Source organism: Bos grunniens, chromosome 17 (assembly GCF_055505025.1).
Source record: "Bos grunniens cultivar Pamir isolate PY7600 chromosome 17, Bosgru_T2T1.0, whole genome shotgun sequence".
NCBI classification, from domain to species: Eukaryota; Metazoa; Chordata; class Mammalia; order Artiodactyla; family Bovidae; genus Bos; species Bos grunniens.
Window position 1 is genome coordinate 20,410,783 of NC_141181.1, and position 23,235 is coordinate 20,434,017.

At 38.2% G+C, this 23,235-nt stretch overlaps 1 long non-coding RNA gene across 1 annotated transcript in view; it reads right to left on the reverse strand.

Annotated features, from left to right (window-relative positions):
• Positions 1–546: 546 nt before the first annotated feature.
• The window catches only part of LOC147355104 (uncharacterized), a 44,919-nt gene continuing 22,230 nt past the window's right edge, over positions 547–23,235 (reverse strand). Inside the window, exons 2-3 of the long non-coding RNA XR_015144213.1 lie at positions 15,592–15,806; positions 547–1,163 (exon numbers count right to left, since the gene is read on the reverse strand). This is a non-coding gene — a long non-coding RNA (uncharacterized LOC147355104). The remainder of the gene's footprint in view (positions 1,164–15,591; positions 15,807–23,235) is intronic.

Sequence of the window (23,235 nt, forward strand, 5' to 3'; positions counted from 1 at the left end):
AAGGAGGAAAAAATATGGACAGAGCAGAGAAACAAAATCCCCAAAGCTTAGATGTTCTTCTTATCCATTGATACAGAAAATATACACTGATACATTCTTAGCAATCTCAGAAATCAAATATACATGGGTACATTTTCAGAAATAAACACTGATTGATTGATATTTATACTTTATATATTCCCACATTAATTTGCAAAGAATTTGAAAGATCTTACAAAAATAAAGTCACACAATAAGCTCAGGGGAAGAAAATTAAAATAAAAATCAGAACATGGGATGTTTGAATATAATTAGAAAGTCAATAAAGGGGAAAAATAGTGTGCTGATGATACATGTGTTTGGTCTTATTTATGACCATAAATACCATATGCTTAGATTTGAATACTGAGTTAGCACTCAGGTTTCTATCAGTGAAGAGAGAGAGAAGCAGCATAATTGGTTATCAAACTTCTTAATATAGAGAAGAAAATACTATTTTCTCCTATCATATAGTTTTATGTGATTAAGTAGAATATAAAGAGGCACAGAATAAATTTTTCAGACTTCTTTTCCATAGAAAAAGAAAAATAATTTATTACAAAAGATGGCAGAAATAAGAAATTCATCCTGGAAATGCATTTTGGTATAATCTGTTGGGATGGATCTTCCCTATGAACTTGCCCTCATATTGACTATCCTCTCCCTCCAGAGTCTCACTGTCTTGTAACAGTTCTCAAACACTTCTCTGATTCCCAAGTTGTAAGGAGACAGGAGCCATCTTCACATCCACAGCTTCCAGGAAGAAAGTGATGTATTTCTCAGAACCGCACTTCTTTTTTTTTTAATCTCAGAGGAGTACATAAACATTTCATGGAGTCAGCACAGTTTAGGCTGAATAGGCACATAACTCAAAAGTATAAAAAAGTGGCAGGAAAAAAATACCACATTGTAGAATAATATTCAAAGGTGGTGTAATCATTTAAGGCAGCTGGTAGCCAAAAAGGTGAGTCAAAGAAGGTGGTCTGGCTATGGAGACAATTTTGCACCTAGAGGAATTTTCTTTATCACCTCAATCACTGGGCACTGGAGAGAAAATCTTGTTCCTGAAGGCCAATGATGCTTGTGGTACCAGATAGTTTCATTGTTCAACTGTGGTCCAAAGAGAGGCTTGAGTTGGGCCAGAACTGAAATCAGTCAAAAGAGATAACAGCAAACAGGTCACCAATATTGTAAAACTAATGATCTGATGGAGATCGTTAGGAATGAACCAGGAAGGTTCAGAACATACTCCTCTCAGTGACAATACCATGAGGCCCTGATTCACCAGGAGAGGCCAGCCGCTGTCCCACTGCCTTACTCTGGTGAATTTTTCAAAAATCTAAAAGTGAATACAGTTATAGTAATAACATGTCAGGCTTTTCCAACCTACATTTATAAAGGCAAAGGGGCAGTGTTAAAATCCAATTAAGAGAAGAAAGTGAGTCTAAACAGAACTAGGGTAATGTTGTCAGGCTTAATCCAATTTGATTGAATAATCTAGAGGAAAATGTGACTTTGTATCTTTCCAACTCCTTCATAAACAGGCTTTTTATCTTTTTGGCCTTTGGAAGGTATTGTCTTGAGACACTAGTACTCTCCAATGAAGGCAGGAAGGTCTACTAGTGTATTAGCTTCTTTCTGCTGCTGTAACAAAGTACCACAAATTCAGATTTATTATTTAACAATTTTTTTAGGTGGTAGGTTGCAGTGGGTGTGGGTATCTCATTGTTTCAGAAGTCAGGTGGGCTAGGCTAAGGCCTCTGCTTAGTCTTACAAGGTAGAGATCTAGGGGTCAGCAGGGCTATGGCCCCTCCTGGGGGCTCTGGGTGAGAATCCATTTCCTGTTTTTTTCAGGGAAGCAGCACAATTCAGTTTCATTCAGCTGTGGGATTATCTGTCACTATGGTTTGTCCTCTACTTCTGGAAGCCACTGCCTGTTCCTTGACTCAGGCCTTTTTCGTCTTTAAGAACGGTCCTTCTTTGCCTCTATTCTCTGCCTTGTCTGCTTATAAAGGCACATGCGACTACATCGGCCACAACTGATAGCCCAGGATAATCTTCTTAAAGCCAGGTGGTTAGCAACTTTAATTCCATATGCAAAGTCCCCTTGATCACATAAGGAAATATTCACAGGTATTGCACAAGGGGATGAAGACCAGAGGGACCAAAATTCTGCCTACCACACTAATCTTATATATTTGGCTTAATGATAGAGCTTATGCTCTAGGAATCAGGTGAGTAGAAGATGAGCTTGTAAACTTTCATGGAAAACTGAAAAATTTAATCTGGTCTCCTTCAAAAGTCTGTGGCAAACAGAATAGCAAAAAGCAAAGCCAAAATTTCTCTTTTAAGACTTTTCTTTTTCTTTCTTCCTCTTTTTTTCCTTTCTTTCTCCCCAACCCCCCCCCCCCTTTTTTTTTTGGTCTAAAGCAACATGTGACTAATCACTTGAGTTCCTCAAATTTTACTCAGTGGAACATGACTAATTCGAGTTTAGCTTGGAAATTTTTTAATGTCATGTTACTAGTCAACCATAATAACCCTAGGAAAGCACTAATGATGCTTTTAAAAATAGTCAATTTGAGAAATATGGCTTTCCACACTCCCATCAAACTGAATTAGCTACAATACGACTAATAATCTGCTCTTTATAAGTTTGAGATCAATTGAACTTTGGTAAATAGTTGTTAAAAGTTGATATGTAAACTTCAGAATAATCAACATTTAATCAGTATTAAGCTAATGTTTTTGAGAGCATCCATTATTTCATATTGGCTTTTTACTAAGTCATTAAATTGTTCAGTATTGTTTGCAAATATTTTAATGACCGTGTAAATCCCTCCAATGATATTATATTACTTTCTTATCCAGTCCTTTATTTGTGTCCATTTTAAATTGTTTCTTTATTTCCAAGTGGAGATTATATTAAATTTCATTTTCTAGAATTGAGTTTTTTCCCCTTAATATTTTGTATTCTTTGCCGATGCTATGTTTGAAGATACGAGATTAGTAGTTCCAAGTGGAATTCAAGAGACTTTCTAGTTGTTCCTCAAAAAGAAATCAATCAATATTATCACCAACCATGTAGGAGAATCATCAATTTCACTGTATCGTACCAATATAACATTTTTGTGAAGTTGCCAATCTTAAAAACAAAAAGCATCTTCATCTAAATATGTGAAACCTCATATAAGTTTCCACTCTTTAATCTTGCTTTCATGTATCTTCTCTCTCTCTCTCTCTCTCTCAAAATCAGGATTCTGAGAATAGAGCTAAGAATAAATAGTTTCCTTGGGGAATTATATATAAATAACTGCCCTAAGCTAAAAATAGTTACACAACCCAAAGGAAGTTGGTCAATTCAGGCTTCTTAGAAATGACTAAATTAAACAATGTTTGTCACAGCCTGAATTTTTAAATTATTCTTTATATATAATAAGATATTTTTTCTTTCCAAACTATAATCTACATAATGATGTTGGAAGGAATTAGATAATGTCTCTAAAAAGCTTTTGATTTATATGATGGAAATAATTACATAAAAGGATGCTATTATTTTGTTTTAAATTTAGCTAACATAAAATTACCTAAGGATTTCTTTTTCATCTGCTTGATTTACACATAATAAAACTAACTTCTTTTCCACTTGCTTTATTCCTGTCAAAAATCATAAAATATCTAAAGAATAACTTTTTTAATAACATAGGCAAAAATAAAAATATTGCCTTTTCATTAATTCATTCATGCATATATTCATACATATATACATTCAATATATAAACACAAATAGATTAACAACTATAAAGTATTAAATAAACATTTTTGAATTATATTTAAACTGTCACTATGAGTATACTCATCATTCATTTCTACAGAGTAAATCATGGGCCATTTTGACTGAGCAATCCTAGTGACAGGAAAGAAAAAGCAGTATAGGTTGTCCCATTTCCCCTCTGCCTTCCCTTCTTTGGTTGACTTTGCAGGCCTTCTACACTCCTCCATCCTAGTCTGGTCATATCCCAGAGACGAGAAGAATCCTGTTGAGGGGATCGGCCAAGAGAACCAGGACACACAGGACAAAGAAGATATTCTCCCTGAGAGAGCTGAGGAGGCAAAGTGAAGTGAAGTCGCTCACTTGTGTCCGACTCTTTGCAACCCCATGGACTGCAAGCCTGACACAGTCCTCTGCCCGTGGGATTTTCCAGGCAAGAATACTGGAGTAGGTTGCCATTCCCTTCTTCAGGGGATCTTCTTAACCCAGGGATCGAACTCAGGTCTCCCACATTGCAGATGGATTCTTTACTGTTTGAGCCACCAGGGAAGCCCATAACATTGAATAGGAAAGGTAAAAATAATTAAAATGAAGAGCTAAGAATACTGACTAAATATCTCATTCAGCTATTCCCCCAGACACCTCCCTCTGGTGCCAGATACCAGAATAGCCACAATTTCTAGTCCTGGCCAAAACCACTGCAGAATCACTTATGAGGCCACAGTCTACTCCATTACTTTTATTGACTAAAAATTGAGTATTTACCTTGTTCCAAATACTATTCTAAGCACTTTGAATACAGCAGTGAACATAACAGAGAAGGTCCCTATACCTGACACCATTCTAATGTTGAAGCTAGGCAAAAACAAGTAAATAAACAAACGAGAGAATTTCAGTGAGTGGGAAATATCATTAAAACAATAGTATATGTTTATATGTTCAGGAAAGGCAACATTTGGACTGGAACCTAAGTGACAAGAGGGATTCAACCAAATAAAAATATTACAGATGAGAATTCTAGGGAATAAGCAGAGCAAGTACAAGTAAGTAGACCAAGCTTGATGGATTAAAGGAACAGATTTAATGCTGGTGGGACCCGATAGATGTAGAAGTGAAAAGTGACACAATCGGGGGCGCTAAATAGGAAGGGGGTGATTTTGCTTGTCAATTTCAGGAAGTCTAGAATCTATTCAACAATGAAATTGATTGAACCTCAGCAGATGGAATTAAACAGAGGGATGATACAATTTGATCTGATGCTGCACAGTGAGGAAATTATAAGAGGAGAAATTTGTAGCTATCCCAATTTATCTAGCTCTTATGACATGGCATGTACTATCTTAATGACTTTACATATATTTTTTTCAATATGTACTTGAAGTAACACAAGGAGATGGGTATTAGTAATTCCATTTATATTCTAGGAAATTGAGGCTCAAAGACAGTATAAAATGAAGCCCACCTAGCTAGTAAGTAGTGAAGCCAACATTTCAATGCTACTTAATTAGTGGCTATTCCACAGATTCAAATTTTAAAACTATGAGATTAAGCAAGTACAGAAGTTATATATAAAAGAAATATTAAAGGATGCATCTAAGGTGTGGTTTCAAAAAATATTAAGGTGACTTTGGCTAGTAGTATCCATAATACTTCAGTTCTGGCCTCAGTCAAAACTATTTCACTCATAATGCCCTTAAGAGGAATATCTGTAAGAGAGAGACAGAATAAGATGTTGTTCACTAGAGTGTTTTCTGAAATCCTAATGAAAGACTTGAAAAAGCAAGATTGGGCAGTACAAAGTTTGTAACCAAGTATCAAAGTTAATCACACTCTTCTGCCTGGAGACAGAGAGTAAGCCAAAGCCATTTCCTGGTCCCAGTTCTTGGAGCTGCCTACGTTATGACTGTTAGAGTAAACACATTGTAGGAGCCTCTCTAGACTTCACAGGAGGAAAAGAGAGACTAGAGATTATGCCCATGTGCACTCTTTCATTTTCTTTGAAAACTGTACTCTTATATAATGTGGTTGAGTCACGTGGTGCTCCTTCAGGGTGGAGGCAGTTGTCTATAATGCTGACTCAGCAGTGGGGTTTGGGTGAAACTTGAAATTCCCTTTTATAAAGGACACTTTGTAGGTTGAGTGAAAGTTGCTCAGTCATGTCCAACTCTTTTGCAACCCCATACAGTCCATGGAATTCTCCAGGCCAGAATACTGGAGTGGGTAGCCTTTCCCTTCTCCAGGGGATCTTCCCAACCCAGGGATCGAACTCAGGTCTCTCGCATTGCAGGTGGATTCTTTTGCAGCTGAGCCACAACGGAAGCCCAAGAATACTGAAGTGGGCAGCCTATCCCTTCTCCAGGGGAATCTTCCCGATGCAGGAATTGAACTGGGGTCTCCTGCATTGCAAACGGATTCTTTACCAACTGAACTATCAGGGAAGTTCTTGTAGATGCTGCACATTAACATTGAATACTCCAAGGTCCTTGCATTAAAGACACTTCTTTAACTTTTTAAACCCATCTTTATCATTCCCTACTCCAAGTTTTTTTTTTTTAAATGGGAATTTTTTTTTCTACATTGCACCTATTAAAATTCTATAAGAAGGCAGTACTGTGTACCACCATTGAGAAATCAATGAGGTTGATTTGGATCATGGAGAATAAAACCTACAGTTTTGATTCTTGAGATTAAAGGTAATTCAGGTTTAATAATGCCTTCTCCAGTCAGTGCCAACTTTGGACAAAAAGATAGATCCTAAGGTTTTGCCTTCCCAGAATAAAGTTATTTGTTGATGTTGATTGAGAAATTGGATGAACTCTAATTCAACTGCCAGAATTCACTGTCTTGAGTAAGTGTAAGAAAGAAACAGGAGTGTGGTCACTGTCACACTTCTGTCATAAGAGCCCGAAGTGGTTTTTCCTCTGGGATGTGAAGTAACTCCTCAGAGAACTGGGGACAGGCATCACAAGCCCAGGGAAGATGAAAAGCAGTGAGCTTGCCCCAAACTTAGATGGAGAAACGGACACTAGTGAAAACAAAATGTGTGACATTCTAAACAATATGTAAACATGAAATTACAATAAACTCCTTATACCATGAGGATTCCTAACATCAGACGATTATCTGATGTGGGTTTTACATTACAGCTTTGTAAACAGAAGTGTATTGTTGAATTTCCCCCGTAGAATTAGGCCACATGGCACCTTCTGATGTTTATATCTAGAAACCTAACATTGACACAGTACTTTCAGTTTCATGTCCTCTTACGTCACTTAAATATTGATATTCAAAATTTACATTTAAAATATCAAATAAAATACGAAATGTGTTCCTGTCTGAGAATAAATATAAAGAACAAAGAAGAGTTTAGAGAAGACTCTGGATTTGCACTAAATGCTCAAATTTTAAAATTGTATTTATTTTCCTTTTGGGGGATTTTTTTCCCCCAAAATAAAGACAGTAAGCTTATAACCATCTTACTAAAGATAAACACAAAAAATAAAATTTCTCTGAAAAACATTTCTCTGTTCATACTCTCACCATCCTCATTTCTCTTTGATAACAAAGTATTATGTCAAATATATTCCTATACACCAAAGTGTAGGTTGAGATCTGGTTTGATTATAATTTACCAACAGTTTCTGTCAAAGTACAGGGTAAATGACTTTCAACAAAATAATCTGCAGTATTCCTTGCACTGGAGTTTAATGTTATTTTTTGACCATTTTGCAAAATGCTGTGGCAATTCTTGACTTATAACATGTATTATTCTTGGAATAATAAATGCAGTCCATTTTATTTAGGTCTTCTAGATCCAACAGGGAGAAGGCAGTGGCACCCCACTCCAGTGCTCTTGCCTGGAAAATCCCATGGACGGAGGAGCCTGGTGCGCTGCAGTCTATGAGGTCGCTAAGAGTCGGACACGACTGAGAGACTTCACTTTCACTTTTCACTTTCATGCACTGGAGAAGGAAATGGCAACCCACTCCAGTGTTCTTGACTGGAGAATCCCAGGGACAGGGGAGCCTGGTGGGCTGCCATCTATGGGGTCGCTCAGAGTCGGACACGACTGAAGCGACTTAGCAGCAGATCCAACATGACTTTCTTGAAATGAGGGAATATCTTTATTCTCAAAAGTACCATATTTAAACAAAACCTGCCACAAATATGCCTTCCATAGCATAACTACTATGGTGATTTTGATTTTGATATATTTATTTTCTGTAGCATCCTCTCTATATCTATACATGTATATGCACATATGGCTCAGTTGGCAAAGAACCTGTCTGCAATGCAGGAGACCCAGGTTTGATTTCTGGGTCGGGAAGATGGGGAAGATCCCCTGGAGAAGGAAATGGCAACCCTCTCCAGTATTCTTGCCTGGAAAATCCCATGGGCAGAGAAACCTGGCCAGGGCACAAGAGTCGGCCACGACTTAGTAACTAAACCACCACCACCACAGATCAACAGATGTATGCATACTTATGTATGTATATAAATATACATATTTTTTCTCAGAAATTAAGCGAATTTAACTTTTGTGATGACTTTTTTCAAGAGATAGTTACAGTGTAACTATTAAGCAACCACTACACATAAGTATTGTTTGACATACTGAATGCCAACAAAGAAGCATGTGGATGTGTTAAGTGAATTGATCTTTAATGAAACACTTACAAACCTTAAGTGCTATATGTGAGGGGAAAACAACACTCTAAAATTAAGAATTTTCATTGTAGTTAAATACAAAAAATTTAAAATGATGGCAGAGGAGTAACAGTAGCGATAGATTTATAAAAGAAGACAGGAGTCATTTTTATTTATATTCCTATCTAAATATTTGAGAGCTTTCCACATTAAAATGAGGTTTCAGGGTGGGCCAAAAACAAAACAAAAAAAATAGTCGAAAGCTGCAGAACGTGATCAAAATAGCATATCTTTCTATATTAGGAAATGGTCTTGAACATTTGCTTATACTAAGAAGTCGATTATAGTTTGGAGTTTACATTAGTTGTACAACCAGAAAGTGGTGGAATTTTCAAGCTGCAAAGCTATGAAAAAGCTGAGTGCAATGGTGAGCTATAAAGGGCGTTGTATGAGAAAAGAAACAGACCCTAAGCCCTGGCAGCTTTGCTCCTTTGGGATAAGCCTTGAGCTAACACAATGAAACCGTGAGTTTAATGCCTGTGGAGGTCTGTTAATTTTTCTACACTCCATGGACATAAATTGTCTCCCTTTCCTCCAGCCAGTCATTTTATAAACCTCTGCTATTGGTCACAATGGGAACCAGACAAGGAAAATTCTATAAACCTAGATAGATCAGTAACAATATTATTTTGCACAAAGGACATAGCCATATTATTTTTCTATTATATGTTTCCTTCTGTTTACAAAGAATATCAGGATAGACTCTGGAAAAATATTGCTGATACTTGAAATTCTACATACACATTTTTTTTTTCACTTTTACAAATATTGTATTTGTTCTCCCATTTTATTTTGCACAAATAGCTTTGGGTTTTGTTGTAGCTTTTCATAGTAAGAATATAAGAAATTTTATAAAGGAATTCTTGGCTTAATATTATTCATATATTAAAAGTAAACATGCATTGGGTGTGTTTCTTCACTGTACTGTATGCTCTAGGATTAAATCAAACAGTACTGTCTTCCTCACACCCTTGAAAACAACACTTAAAAAAGCATTAATTCATTCAACCGATAGTTATTAACTAGGTCCCTCCAATTTCAGAGTTTTAACTGGTTTCTGATTATTTGCAATAAGCCTAGGCAGGCATAGATTTTTGTCTTCAAAGACCTTAGAGGCTAATTGATAAGATATTAAAATAAAACCTATAAATAGAGTCATAATGTAGAATAGTTTAAAATACAGCAAAGGAAGGATTTGGATGGTTATGTGACACAGATAGAATATTTTGATATGCAGTCTTCCTCTTTACATAAGTTTCATTAAATCTGGATAAGCACAAACCCAGTTACAGCATAACAGTATTACGAACACGCAGGAAGATGATATATTCCATGTGCCTCTTGATTGTTTCAAATTAAAGCTTTTGAAAAATTAAAGATGATCAAATATTAATATCGTGTTGGCATCTATTCTGAAGTTTCTAAGGGAACAGAACAAAGCACATGCTTACTGAGGAATCTAAACTTCACATTACAGCGGAGAACTGCATGAACTTCCTGTTCACATCCAAACACAGCTACGGTGTCACTTGGAATCTGTAAAGCTTTACTGTCTGAGTCTTTCTTACCTGAGGGACCACTTATCTACCTTCCACAAAGCAAACTTTGGAACAATTCTGCTGACAGTTGCCTTCTGCAGTGTGAAGGGCTGATGAGGCAGCATCATTCCTAGCAAATCGCTTGAACACCAGCGCTCCTGTTATTACTGCCATTATGACCCAACCCATATTCACAAATGTAAGAAGACATAGCTAAACAAAGAAGTCCCTCCTTTGCTGTATTTTCAACTATTCTACATTATGGCTCTAGAGCCATACACCTGTAAACAAAGAAAGAATTTTTCAGTTTTATCTTTAATAGACGTCATCTCTCTTGTCTCTGGGCACTGAGATATAGTAAGTATATGCAATATTATTTATTAAAATATATTGTCTAAATAATTTGAGAAGCTTTAAATAGTTATTTCCTCCCCCCCAAAAAAAACCCTCAAAACAAAGTGCTACAGAAATATGCCAATGATCAATTCATACCAGTCCTAGAAGATAAATGTGTAATGCTGTCATCTCAGAAATCACGATAACAAGATGCTTTGTGTAACATCTAAAAAAAACTAATTTAAGTAGTGTAAGTAACTCTAATGAGGAGATAACTCTACATTTTTAAATACCTAAAAATACTGACACTAATCAAAGTCTGTTGTAATGAATCTGAAAAACTGAACAGAGAATTCTCGTTACAAATTAAAAATTATATTATTTGATAAAGTTGCCTCAAGTATGTCACGTCAGTTCCACAAACATGAAGGAAATCAACACTTTTTAAAAAAGTAATATAGAAATTGATATGTGTGCTTAGCCGCTCAGTCATGTGCAACTCTTTGCGACCCCATGAACTACAGCCTGCCAGGCTCCTCTGTCCACTGGGATTCTCAGGCAAGAATACTGGAGTGGGTTGCCATGCCCTCCTCCAGGGAATCTTTTCAATCCAGGGATCAAACCCAGGTCTCCTGCATTGCAGATGGATTCTTTGCTGTCTGAGCCACCAGGAAAGCCCAGAAATTGGCATAGATATGTTTTTTCCCCCAATTTTGTGATTTCTTTCTATTAAGTCACTGTGTCTTTCTGTGTTTGCTATCACAAATAAAATGATGGGTAACCACACAACACTTCTAAAATCTAATCAAGTTACTTTAAGAAAAAAAAAAAAAAAAAACCACTATAGAAGTTGTCCATAACAAACAGCAAAAAATATCATTTATATGTCCTTTCAAATACTGAGAAACTGGATAGTATGGTACACATGTATATTGCAATGTTCCAACCAACTCTTCAATTATTTTTCTCTCTACAGTTTTAGTGATTCTCGGGATGCTAGTTCATGACTATCCTCATCGTCCACTTTCTAGAACTCACATTAGTGCTGTGCATACTGGGCTGTTCTTTTCTTTCACATAAGTAAATACCAGTTTCAAAGTGCAGTAACTAAAGTTTCAGGACTACAAAAAAAAAATGTCAGTTTTTGTTTTGTAGGAAGATTTACCTCTATACTTAATTACTTCTACCATCTACGCTATCTCTCTTGAATGCAATCAATTTATTTCATGTCCATGGTTATTGCTTTCAGTACAGTGAAGCATGACAGTAGAATGCAATGCTAGGAACAAAATGTAAAGGAGGTCAGACAAATAAAGAATATAAATGACAGGTGGGCATGGTTAGAAGTTGTGTAATGATATTTGTATTTGAGTACTGCTGGCTCAATACATGACTTAGCTGTACCCATAAAAATTATTAACTCTCATTTTCAACTTGTCTGTTTAGAATGCAGTTTAAGAAACAGACAAATAGAAATTTTTGCCAAAGGGAAAATAATTCTATTACTGAGAGGCTGCATATATGGCATCATAATTGCTGCTTCAAAGTTGGAAGGGAGATCTGGTATTCTTTGTTCTGCTCTGCGCTAACAGGTTCAGTTCAGTCGTTTAGTCGCATCCGACTCTTTGCAACCCCGTGAATTGCAGCACGCCAGGCCTCCCTATCCATCACCAACTTCCCTAGTTCACTCAAACTCATGTCCATTGAGTCAGTGATGCCATCCAGCCATCTCGTCCTCTGTCATCCCCTTCTCCTCCTGCCCCCAATCCCTCCCAGCATCAGGGCCTTTTCCAATGAGTCAACTCCTCGCATGAGGTGGCCAAAGTACTGGAGCTTCAGCTTTAGCATAATTCCCTCCAAAGAACACCCAGGGCTGATCTCCTTCAGAATGGACTGGTTGGATCTCCTTGCAGTCCAAGGGACTCTAGGGTTCAAAAGGCTGGCAGGAATTACCACATAAAAACGTGGCTCGTCACAATCAGATTATAAAAATTAAGGGGCGCCATCCCAGGACTAAATGAACTGAAAAGATATTCTAACACTTTAGGAAGATAGAACTGTTTGCCAACATATTATTTATTTTTTTCTTAACACCCAAAACATTTGATATTGGGGTATTGCTGATTAACAATGTTTTGGTAGTTTCAGGTGAAGAGAGCCAACAGTGGGGGAATTCTGTTCAGTGGTCATTACAACTATTGAGATTCTTAAAAATGATGAATTAAAATAATGATGATAATAACATTGACATGCACTGTGAATGTTGCTCTATCTTCATTTTACTGATGTGGAAGCTGAGGTACTGTGGAGTTAAGTTACTTACCCAGACATACAAAGCTAGCAGGAGACAGACCCAAGATTTACACACAGGGAATTTTGAGTCTGGGTCCTTTTATATTACACTATATTGAAGGCTGGAAAATCCCATGGAGAGAGAAGCCTTGAGGGCTACAGTCCATGAGGTCACAAAGAGATGGACACGACTGAGCACAGAACACAGGCAAAACTGGAGAGAGTGATAAATGGTAGATTCAAGAGAGATTTGTAGACAGGACTGAGAGAAACTGGTCACTAAAAGGATGCAGTAAGTGGGGGAAAACCAGAAGCTAGATATATAGATGTGGGAATCATCAGCATATACCATGTAACTAATGGTATGGGAAAGGGAATGAGAACATGTGTAGATTAGAAAAAGACTACATCTGAAAGTGGTACACTAGGAAGCCCCTAGATTTAAAGTGTGTGGGAAGAAAAGGAGCCTGTAATGGTGATTAATGCAGAAATTAGTACTGTCATAGATACAAAGGTGGGAATAGATTTTAAATAGGGTACTATCAAGAGAACCATGGAGAAGGAAATGGCACCCCACTCCAGTACTCTTGTCTGGAAAATCCCACGGACGGAGGAGCCTGGTGGGCTGCAGTCCATGGGGTCGCTAAGAGTTGGACACGACTGAGCGACTTCACTTTCACTTTTCACTTTCATGCATTGGAGAAGGAAATGGCAACCCACTCCAGTGTTCTTGCCTGGAGAATCTCAGGGACCAGGGAGCCTGGAAGGCTGCCCCCTATGGGGTCACACAGAGTCAGACACGACTGAAGCGACTTAGCAGCAGCAGCAGTAGCAGACCTAGCATAGAAATGTTGAGCTGAATGAAGCACACGCTGGTACTCTCAAGAGCCTTCTCCAACATCACAGTTCAAAAGGCTCTTGAGAGTACTTTGGACAGCTAGGAGACCAAACCAGTCAATCCTAAAAGAAGTCAACCATGAATATTCATTGGAAGGACTGATGCTGAAGCTGAAGCTTCAACATTTTGGCCACCTGATGCAAAGAGCCAACTCATTGGAAAAGACCCTGATGCTGGGAAAGATTGAGGGCAGGAGGAGAAAGGGGAAAAAGAGGGTACGATGGTTGGATGTCATCATTGATTCAATGGACGTGAGTTTGAGCAAACTCCAGGAGATGGTGAAGGACAGGGAAGTCTGGAGTGCTGCAGTTCATGGGGTCACAAAGAGTTGGATGCAACTGAGTGACTGAACAACAATCATAGACTGGACACTGAACCTTATGATGTGTATCTTGGAGAGCAGTAGGCCAGGAAAGTACACATATACTCACATTTATGCTAAAAATAGATATCACCTAAGAAAGAAAACTAAGAGATTTATTGGGAGAAAGAGAGAAGGAAGAATCAAGAGAAAGAAGGAAAGGGTATAGTAAATGAGGTTTTGAAAAAGAAGGCAGAAATAGATCCAAAAAGTAGAAAATAACTGCTGATAAAGGATGATACACTGAAGGAGCTGAAGGAACCATGACACCAGAATTATTTGAGAGACTTGTATTGCTCGAATTTATATGGTATGGGATTGGTCACACTGTGTCTCTTCTTCTGGAGATTCATCACTTTTGAAAAGTAAGTTCCTTTCCTTTCAGTCTTTGTACTCTGGCACTTTGATGTCTCCACACTAGGTCTGTACTGACAGATTTTTTTGTGCAGAAAATAGCACTAATTTTCCTTTCTATATATAACTGTGTGAATGTATGTGATGATAAGAAAAAGAAAGTGAGGGTTAGGTGCTACTTTTTTTTTTTAACATATCCTTTAAAAATAATAATTACTTAAAGTCAATTTCTATAGTTTATAATGGTTTGAGCGCTGTTTTCTAAATGCTCAAATTTGGTATGCAGCTTTATGACAGGAAGTTGGCCTCCAGAGCAAGAATGTATGTAAACAAAGAACTGTGGCTCACAGGAAGGTTTAGTTAAATCATATCCCGGAGGCTGCTCCCACTCTGAGCTTCTTTCTGTATCTTGATTATTTGCAGATGCTTCTCGAAGCTAGAGATGAAACCCAATAGTTTACCTCCCTAAAACTCCAAAAGCTGTTCACAGTAAGCTCAGAGTGTCAACCAGCTAAACCAAACAATGGGAAGGAAGTAAGAAACTTAATGCCATCCTGCTTCAAGATGCAGGAAGTACTTTTTTCTCCCTCGGGAATCAAGCTTCAACATTGAACTTTGGAAAGAGAGAAGCAAAAAGTCAAATAATACAACTGCCTGGAATTATCACCCCAAACATGAAGGGTTAAAAGTTATAGTTGTTTGGTCCTTTGACATGATTATAAAATCACATGCCTGCTGAGCTTCAAATGCTATTGTCTTGCCAGAAGTGCATAGCTCTGCCTTTCTTGGCTGTAAAAATGCTAAGATGCCAAGGGCTACAAATTGTCTTATATAAAGCCACGGAAACTTTATAGAATAAAATAGATGGAGAAGAAGGGGGGAAAAAAAAGGAGGCATTATTGTCTGTCTTAGAAAGTCTGTCTGCATGAGTAAAAGATTTCCTGATTCCTGCCATGCTATCTAATCTAAAGATGTAACCCAATTCTTCTGGAAACTAGGGGCTGCTTTCTTTTCCCTGAGCAATTAGGGAAAATGGCAAGAAGGCAAATCTGGTATGACGTTCTTGGAAATCTGCTGTCTGTAATGCTTTCTGCTAATGGTACAGTACAGAAATGAACTGAGAAAGGTCTTGCAGAGGGAGTCATTGTCGAGGACCACCACACACCTCCCCCAGCAGTTCCCATTTCCCAAAGAATATGGGAGATGGAACCTGAAGTTACCCACAGGCCCTAGGATTAATCCTCAAACAGATGCAGTTGGGCTCGGTGGTTTTGCTGAGATTGCTGCCGAGAGGTTCACCATTGGAAACCCCTACCTTCTGGGGTTCAACTGGAGAGCGTAGACTCTCAGGGAATTACGAGTGCCTCAGGGCACCGCTCTTAAGTGAGGTTCCATCCATCTGCATTGACGCTGTGGATAAAGTGCTGGAACAGTGGGCCTGCACAGTGCCCTGGGAGGCAGTCTGGAGGGTGGCAGCTGTCACGTGAGTAAGGATCTGTGTTTGCATTCTCCTCTTCCACCCACCAGTACCTGAAAAGCCAGCATCACGAAAAGTGAGTAAGAAGTAGTAGAAGAGCCGCATGAAACCCCCTTGTGTGGTAGCCATTAGAACTTCAGCTTATACTCACCTGGGGGTAAGGAAAGAATTTTTTAGAAAATGAAATAAAGTTTTAAATAAGGATGAGTCATATAGACCAAGAGGAGACTAAGTAACTGAAAGCAGCTGAAAAACAGTGAAACTGGGCCAAAGAATTGTTAACAAATGTGGCTTTTAGCCAGCAAGAATATGAGCCTCAATTTTACAAAGATGTGGGCAGTCACTGAACAAAATAAACTGGTTTCATGTTTACAACTTGGTCATTTAAGATTGCTCAACAAACCCATTATATATGATAGTTCAGTTTTGGAGTGAATCTATTTGACTTAAGCAATTATGGAATCTCATTTTCACAGTTCCTACTTATTGACACTGAAAATAGTGAGCTCTTTATTCACAGGTAGGTAGTGCATTTCTAGGTCTTGATATTTCCTGAATCTTTGAGGAAAAAAAGATGGGATATTATTTTTTAAAGAAAACCTGTTGCCTTTCTGACTGTTAAAATGTTCAAAACCTCCCAAGGCTTTGGGTTTATTGACAGTTAAGACCTCTAACTCTACCACATGTAAATTTCCTTCAGTTTCCATGAACAGTTGCCTGGTACATGTACGCTCAGGTATGCACGTGCACACACACACACTCTCATCTCACAGATGTACACAGGTTTAATTCTAGCTCTATTTCATACTGATATGGTCTTTATATTGCAACGAGGGGAAGACACACTTGGTATCATGTCACTTGACTATAGTAAGAAGTGGTCTGATCTGGCTTCAGGTACCTTTTCTCAATGAAGAAAAAACTTCACAAGAAGCTTAGCAGTTACTACTTCCTCATTGAGAAATATGAAAAAATGGTGAATTATTATAATCATATGAAAAAGAGCTAATGAGATTGAACAGAATTACTGAGTTAAAGTTTTAACCCCAAAACACACCATGTTGAAACTGAGACTTAGGGAGAAATTACTTTGCTGGGTCATCCAGTTAGCTGCAAATTAGATTAGATTCCTATTTTTTCACCTTCTCCCATCTTTTAGCCACCAGATCATTTCTTTTATGGCTTTGTACTGGTTTTGGATATTTAAGAATAGTAGGAGGCACTCTGAGAAAAGAATAGTATGATGTTAAATATATAGATACAGAGAAGGTAATTATAATTTATAGTGACTTTAGTGGGAGAGGGTTCACACTGGGGCACCCTGGGAAAAGTACCTGGAGAAATAGAATTTAAACTAAGGATCACTCCCTAAATATAATTTAGGAAAGAAGCTGGAGTCACTGTGAATTCTTGAAAAACGTTTTTCTCTGGAATCAGTAATGTGGCAGCAAGCATTCTAAGTCCGGAGGCTGGAGCTTCATTGAACAGTGAAGACTAGAAATGCTATTTGGGTCATCAGCATAGAGGAAATATTTAGAGCTATGAAAATTTATGAACTCTCCAAGGGCATGAACTTAAAAGGTCATTGGTAAATACAGAGTCTTGTAGAAATTTAGACATATGGGCCAGTAAGAGGAAGAGAAGAAATCAAAAGAGATAGCTTAGGAAAAAAATGTTGGAAAGGGATTCAGTTTCATGGAGTATCAGAATAACACATAAAAAGGCAACTTCAGGGAGGAAGTCATCTATTAAGTAGAAAATAAGAAGAATTAAAATAGATATTGGATTATTGTAAAAAGAAAAGTCTGAGTTCCCAAACTCTATTTTTAGTAAACACTTTTCCAATCACTTTAAAGACTTCAATAAAGAAAAGAATAAATTAATAATTTAACAGTTATGGAGCAACTATAATGTGCTAGGCATATTCCATTGATGCTTTTCATATTCAGTTCAGTCACTCAGTTGTGTCTGACTCTTTGCAATCCCATGAATCGCAGCACACCAGGCCTCCCTGTCCATCAACAACTCCTGGAGTTCACTCAGACTCACGTCCATCGAGTCAGTGATGCCATCCAGCCATCTTATCCTCTGCCGTCCCCTTCTCCTCCTGCCCATAATCCCTCCCAGCATCAGAGTCTTTTCCAATGAGTCAATTCTTTGCAGGAGGTGGTCAAAGTACTGGAGTTTCAGCTTTAGCATCATTCCTTCCAAAGAAATCCCAGGGCTGATCTCCTTCAGAATGGACTGGTTGCATCTCCTTGCAGTCCAAGGGACTCTCAAGAGTCTTCTCCAACACCACAGTTCAAAAGCATCAATTCTTCGGCACTCAGCCTTCTTCACAGTCCAACTCTCACATCCATACATGACCACTGGAAAAACCATAGCCTTGACTAGACAGACCTTTGTTGGCAAAGTAATGTCTCTGCTTTTGAATATGCTATCTAGGTTGGTCATAACTTTCCTTCCAAGGAGTAAGCGTCTTTTAATTTCATGGCTGCAATCACCATCTGCAGTGATTTTGGAGCCCAAAACAATAAAGTCTGACACTGTTTCCACTGTTTCCTCATCTATTTCCCATGAAGTGATGGGACCAGATGCCATGATCTTCGTTTTCTGAATGCTGAGCTTTAAGCCAACTTTTTCACTCTCCTCTTTCACTTTCATCAAGAGGCTCTTTAGTTCCTCTTCACTTTCTGCCATAAGGGTGGTATCATCTGCATATCTGAGGTTATTGATATTTCACCCGGCAATCTTGATTCCAGCTTGTGCTTCTTCCAGCCCAGCATTTCTCATGATGTACTCTGCATATTACTTATGACTAACACCTTGGAACACTCATTCAGCCTTAACTTTTAATGGCATGTTTATCTCTAGTAAGTATAAACACTCCTATTCAAATTATTCAGTAATACTGTGATCTCTTTGGATTATTTGCTGTAGAAAACCCTTAGACAAAATGATCATATAAGATTTTCATCTATAGGACTATATTTTGGCTCCAGTTGGAAAAACATACTTAAAGCTCTTTATGAAACTCCTGTTAATTACTTGGAAGAACAATCACTGTGGCTTCAAATAAGGTTTTTCATTTTATTTCATATTTTAATTTCATTTTATATTTATAGTAAGAATTTCATAATAAGAACCTTTTCTGTCTGTCTCCTATAATTTCATATTCAGTTTGGTAAGATATGACAGGCCAGTAGGATAAGTACCAAGAATATCCCTTTAACCCCTGGAGCAAATACCTCTATGCAATGGATGCTTCTTAATCTCTAGGTCATTGTTCTCAAGAGACACCAAAATTCTTTCAGAAAGGAAAGGATAAAAACAAGGTTTTAGATCGTACAGAAAGGAGAATTTTAATATAACTAAAATTATTTTACTAAAATTGTCTTCTAATCCAGACTTTATTAGACTTAGGCCAGGTTTCTATGCTTAGGGATGTTCACTTCACTTATTTATTCCACAAATAGTTATTAAGCAATGGCAGAAAGTAAAGAGGAACTAAAGAGACTCTTGATGAGGGTGAAAGAGGAGAGTGAAAAGCTGGCTTAAAACTCAAGATTCAAAGAACTAAAATCATGGTATCCAGTCCCATCAACTCATTGCAAATAGAAGCAGAAAAAATGGAAGCAGGGACACACTGTATTTTCCTGGGCTCCAAAATCACAGCAGACAGTGACTGCAGCCATGAAATTAAAAGACGCTTGCTCCTTGGAAGCAAACCCAGACTGCATACTAAAAACCAGATTTATCACTTTGCTGACAAAGGTCCATTTAGTCAAAGCTATGGTTTTTCCAGTAGTCACGTAAGGATATGAGAGTTGGACCATAAAGAAGGCTGGATGCTGAATTGATGCTTTTGAATTCTGGTGCTAGAGAAGACTCTTGACAGTCACTTGGACTGCAAAGAGATCAAACTGGGCAGTCCTAAGGGAAATAAACCCTGAATATTCATTGGAAGGACTGATGCTAAAGCTGAAGCTCCAATACTTTGGCCACCTAATGAAAGAGCCAACTCACTGGAAAAGACCCTGATGCTGGGAAAGACTGAAGGCAAAAGGAGAAGGGGGTGGCAGAGGATGAGATTGTTGGATAGCATCACCTACTCAATGAACACGAATCTGAGCAAACTCTAGCAGATAGTGAAGGACAGGGGAGCCTGGCGTTCTGCAATCCACGGGGTCGCAAAGAGTTCGACAGGACTTAGCCACTGAACAACAACCATAAACACACAAAAAATCTAGGTGCTAGGTGATGGAGCTAAAGCAAAAAACAAAAAAGACAAGGTTAGTGTGTGTTTGTCTTATTTTCTAATATATATAGTTATATAAGGGCTTCCCTGGTAGACTTTATTTTGGGGGGCTCCCAAATCACTGCAGATGGTGACTGCAGCCATGAAATTAAAAGACGCTTACTCCTTAGAAGAAAAGTTATGACCAACCTAGATAGCATATTCAAAAGCAGAGACATTACTTTGCCAACAAAGGTCCGTCTAGTCCAGGCTATGGTTTTTCCAGTGGTCATGTATGGATGTAAGAGTTGGACTGTGAAGAAAGCTGAGTGCCGAAGAATTGATGCTTTTGAACTGTGGTGTTGGAGAAGACTCTTGAGAGTCCCTTGGATTGCAAGGAGATGCAACCAGTCCATTCTGAAGGAGATCAGCCCTGGGATTTCTTTGGAAGGAATGATGCTAAAGCTGAAACTCCAGTACTTTGACCACCTCATGTGAAGAGTTGACTCACTGGAAAAGACTGATGCTGGGAGGGATTGGGGGCAGGAGGAGAAGGGGACGACAGAGAACGAGATGGCTGGATGGCATCACTGACTCGATGGACGTGAGTCTGAGTGAACTCCGGGAGTTGTTGATGGACAGGGAGGCCTGGCGTGCTGCGATTCATGGGGTTGCAGAGTCGGACACGACTGAGTGACTGAACTGAACTGGTAGCTCACTGGTACAGAATCCACCTGCAATGTAGGAGATGCAGAGACACGAGTTCGATCCCTGGGTCAGTAAGATACCCTGGAGGAGGAAATGTCAACCCACTCAAGTAATCTTGCCTGGAAAATCCCATGGACAGATGAACTTGGTGGGTTACAGTCCACAGGGTCGCGAAAGAGTCAGACATGACTAAGAGAAGAAACAACAAGTGTTACATAATAAATGAGTAATTAGTGTTGGGTATTCTGACATGCTGTAAAGAAAAATAAAGATAAGGAAGAAAAAAGTGAAGAAGTATGCATATGAGGGATGGAGCTAGGTGATGACATTATATACATGGAAATGGATATCGGAGCTGGACCTCAAATAAGAAACTGAGTAATGCAACTACCTATAGGAAAGACGTTCCATAGGGAAGAAATACAAAAGCACTGCCCAGAAAGAGGATGAATTAGGGGCATGGCTGAGAAACAAGAGATAGGGATAAATATAGCTAGAGAGGTACCATTTTTAAATTATCAGATCATTAGGGGTTGGTCATTAATTGGGCTTTTATTCTAAGGGAGATGGAAAAACACCCTAGGGTTTTACACAAGGAAGTGATACTATCTGATTTTATCTCTTAAAAGTCAGACAGCTACCTTGTGTAAAGTGAAGTGAAGCGGGAGAGGAGGGAAAGGAGAAGAATCCATTAAAGAGGCTGTTACAGATGTACAGGAGAGAGTAAACTGGACCAAGATGGTAGTTTATAAAGGACATAAGTGGTCCAAGTCAAGCTGCACAATATAATCAGTAGAAAGTTGAAAGTGCAAGCCTTTTTTTTTTTTTTGAGCAGATTTTATTACAAATAAGAGAACAGTTTTTACTTCAGTGTGGTGGTGATTGAAGCAAAGCAAAAAAAAGAGCTAGAATCAAAAAAATTTTTAAAAGATCCATATCATGTGAGCATCAGTCAACAGAAAGAAAACCAGTTATTAAAAAAGGTAAAACATTTTCCTTACTTTGATACTAATCAGATAAAAATCACAGGAATTCAGATGATAAAAAAAAAAAACAGTAGTACCAGAACTTCTGGATTTTGCAAACCTTAAATAAAGGACTAATATTGTCATTTCCTCTTTTATTCATCAACTAAACGTATTTTAAAAACAATAGCTGAATAAACAAACTAAAAATACAACCCACAGAATGGGAGAAAATATTTGCAAATGAAATGACTGTTAAGCGATTAATCTCTAAAATATACAAACAGCTCATGCAACTCAGTATCAAAAAAAACCAACAACCCAATCAAAAAATGAGCAGATCTAAATAGACATTTTTCCAAAGAAGAAATACAGAGGCACATGAAAATATGCTTCAGATCAGATCAGATCAGTTGCTCAGTCATGTCCGACTCTTTGCAACCCCATGAATCGCAGCACACCAGGCCTCCCTGTCCATCACCAACTCCCAGAGTTCACTCAGACTCACGTCCACCGAGTCAGTGATGCCATCCAGCCATCTCATTCTCTGTCGTCCCCTTCTCCTCTTGCCCCCAATCCCTCCCAGCATCAGAGTCTTTTCCAATGAGTCAACTCTTTGCAGGAGGTGGTCAAAGTACTGGAGTTTCAGCTTTAGCATCATTCCTTCCAAAGAAATCCCAGGGCTGATCTCCTTCAGAATGGACTGGTTGCATCTCCTTGCAGTCCAAGGGACTCTCAAGAGTCTTCTCCAACACCACAGTTCAAAAGCATCAATTCTTCGGCACTCAGCTTTCTTCACAGTCCAACTCTCACATTCATACATGACCACTGGAAAAACCATAGCCTTGACTAGACGAACCTTTGTTGGCAAAGTAATGTCTCTGCTTTTGAATATGCTATCTAACATGCTTAACATTGCTTAATGTTAAGCAATGTTTAACATGCTTAACATTGCTAATTATCAGAGAAATGCAAATCAAAACTACAATGTTGGATCACTTCACACCAGTCAGAAAGACCATCATCAAAAAAACTAAAAACAATAAATGCTGGAGAGGGTGTGGAGAAAAAAGCCTCTTACACTGTTGGTGGGAACTTAAATTGATACAGTGACTATGGAGAACAGTATGGAGGTTCCTTAAAAAAAAATAGAGCTACCATATGATCTAGCAGTCCTGCTGCTGGGCATATATATATATATATCAAGAGAAAATCATAATTCAAAAATATACATGCATCTCTATGTCTACTGCAGCATTATTTACAATAGCCAGGACATGGAAACAACCGAAATGTCCATTGATGGAGGAATGGATAAAGAAGTGGTACTTATACACAGTAGAATGTTATTCAGTCATAAAAAGAATGGAATGATGCCATTTGAAGTGACAGGGATGGAGTAAGTCGGAGAATGACAAATAGAATGAAGTAAGTCAGAGAAAGACAAATATATGATATTGCTTATATGTGGAATCTTAAAAAATGGTAGAAATGAACCTATTTACAAAACAGAGACAGAGTCACAGATGTAGAAGACAGACATGGTTATCAAGGGAGAGAGGAATAAACTGG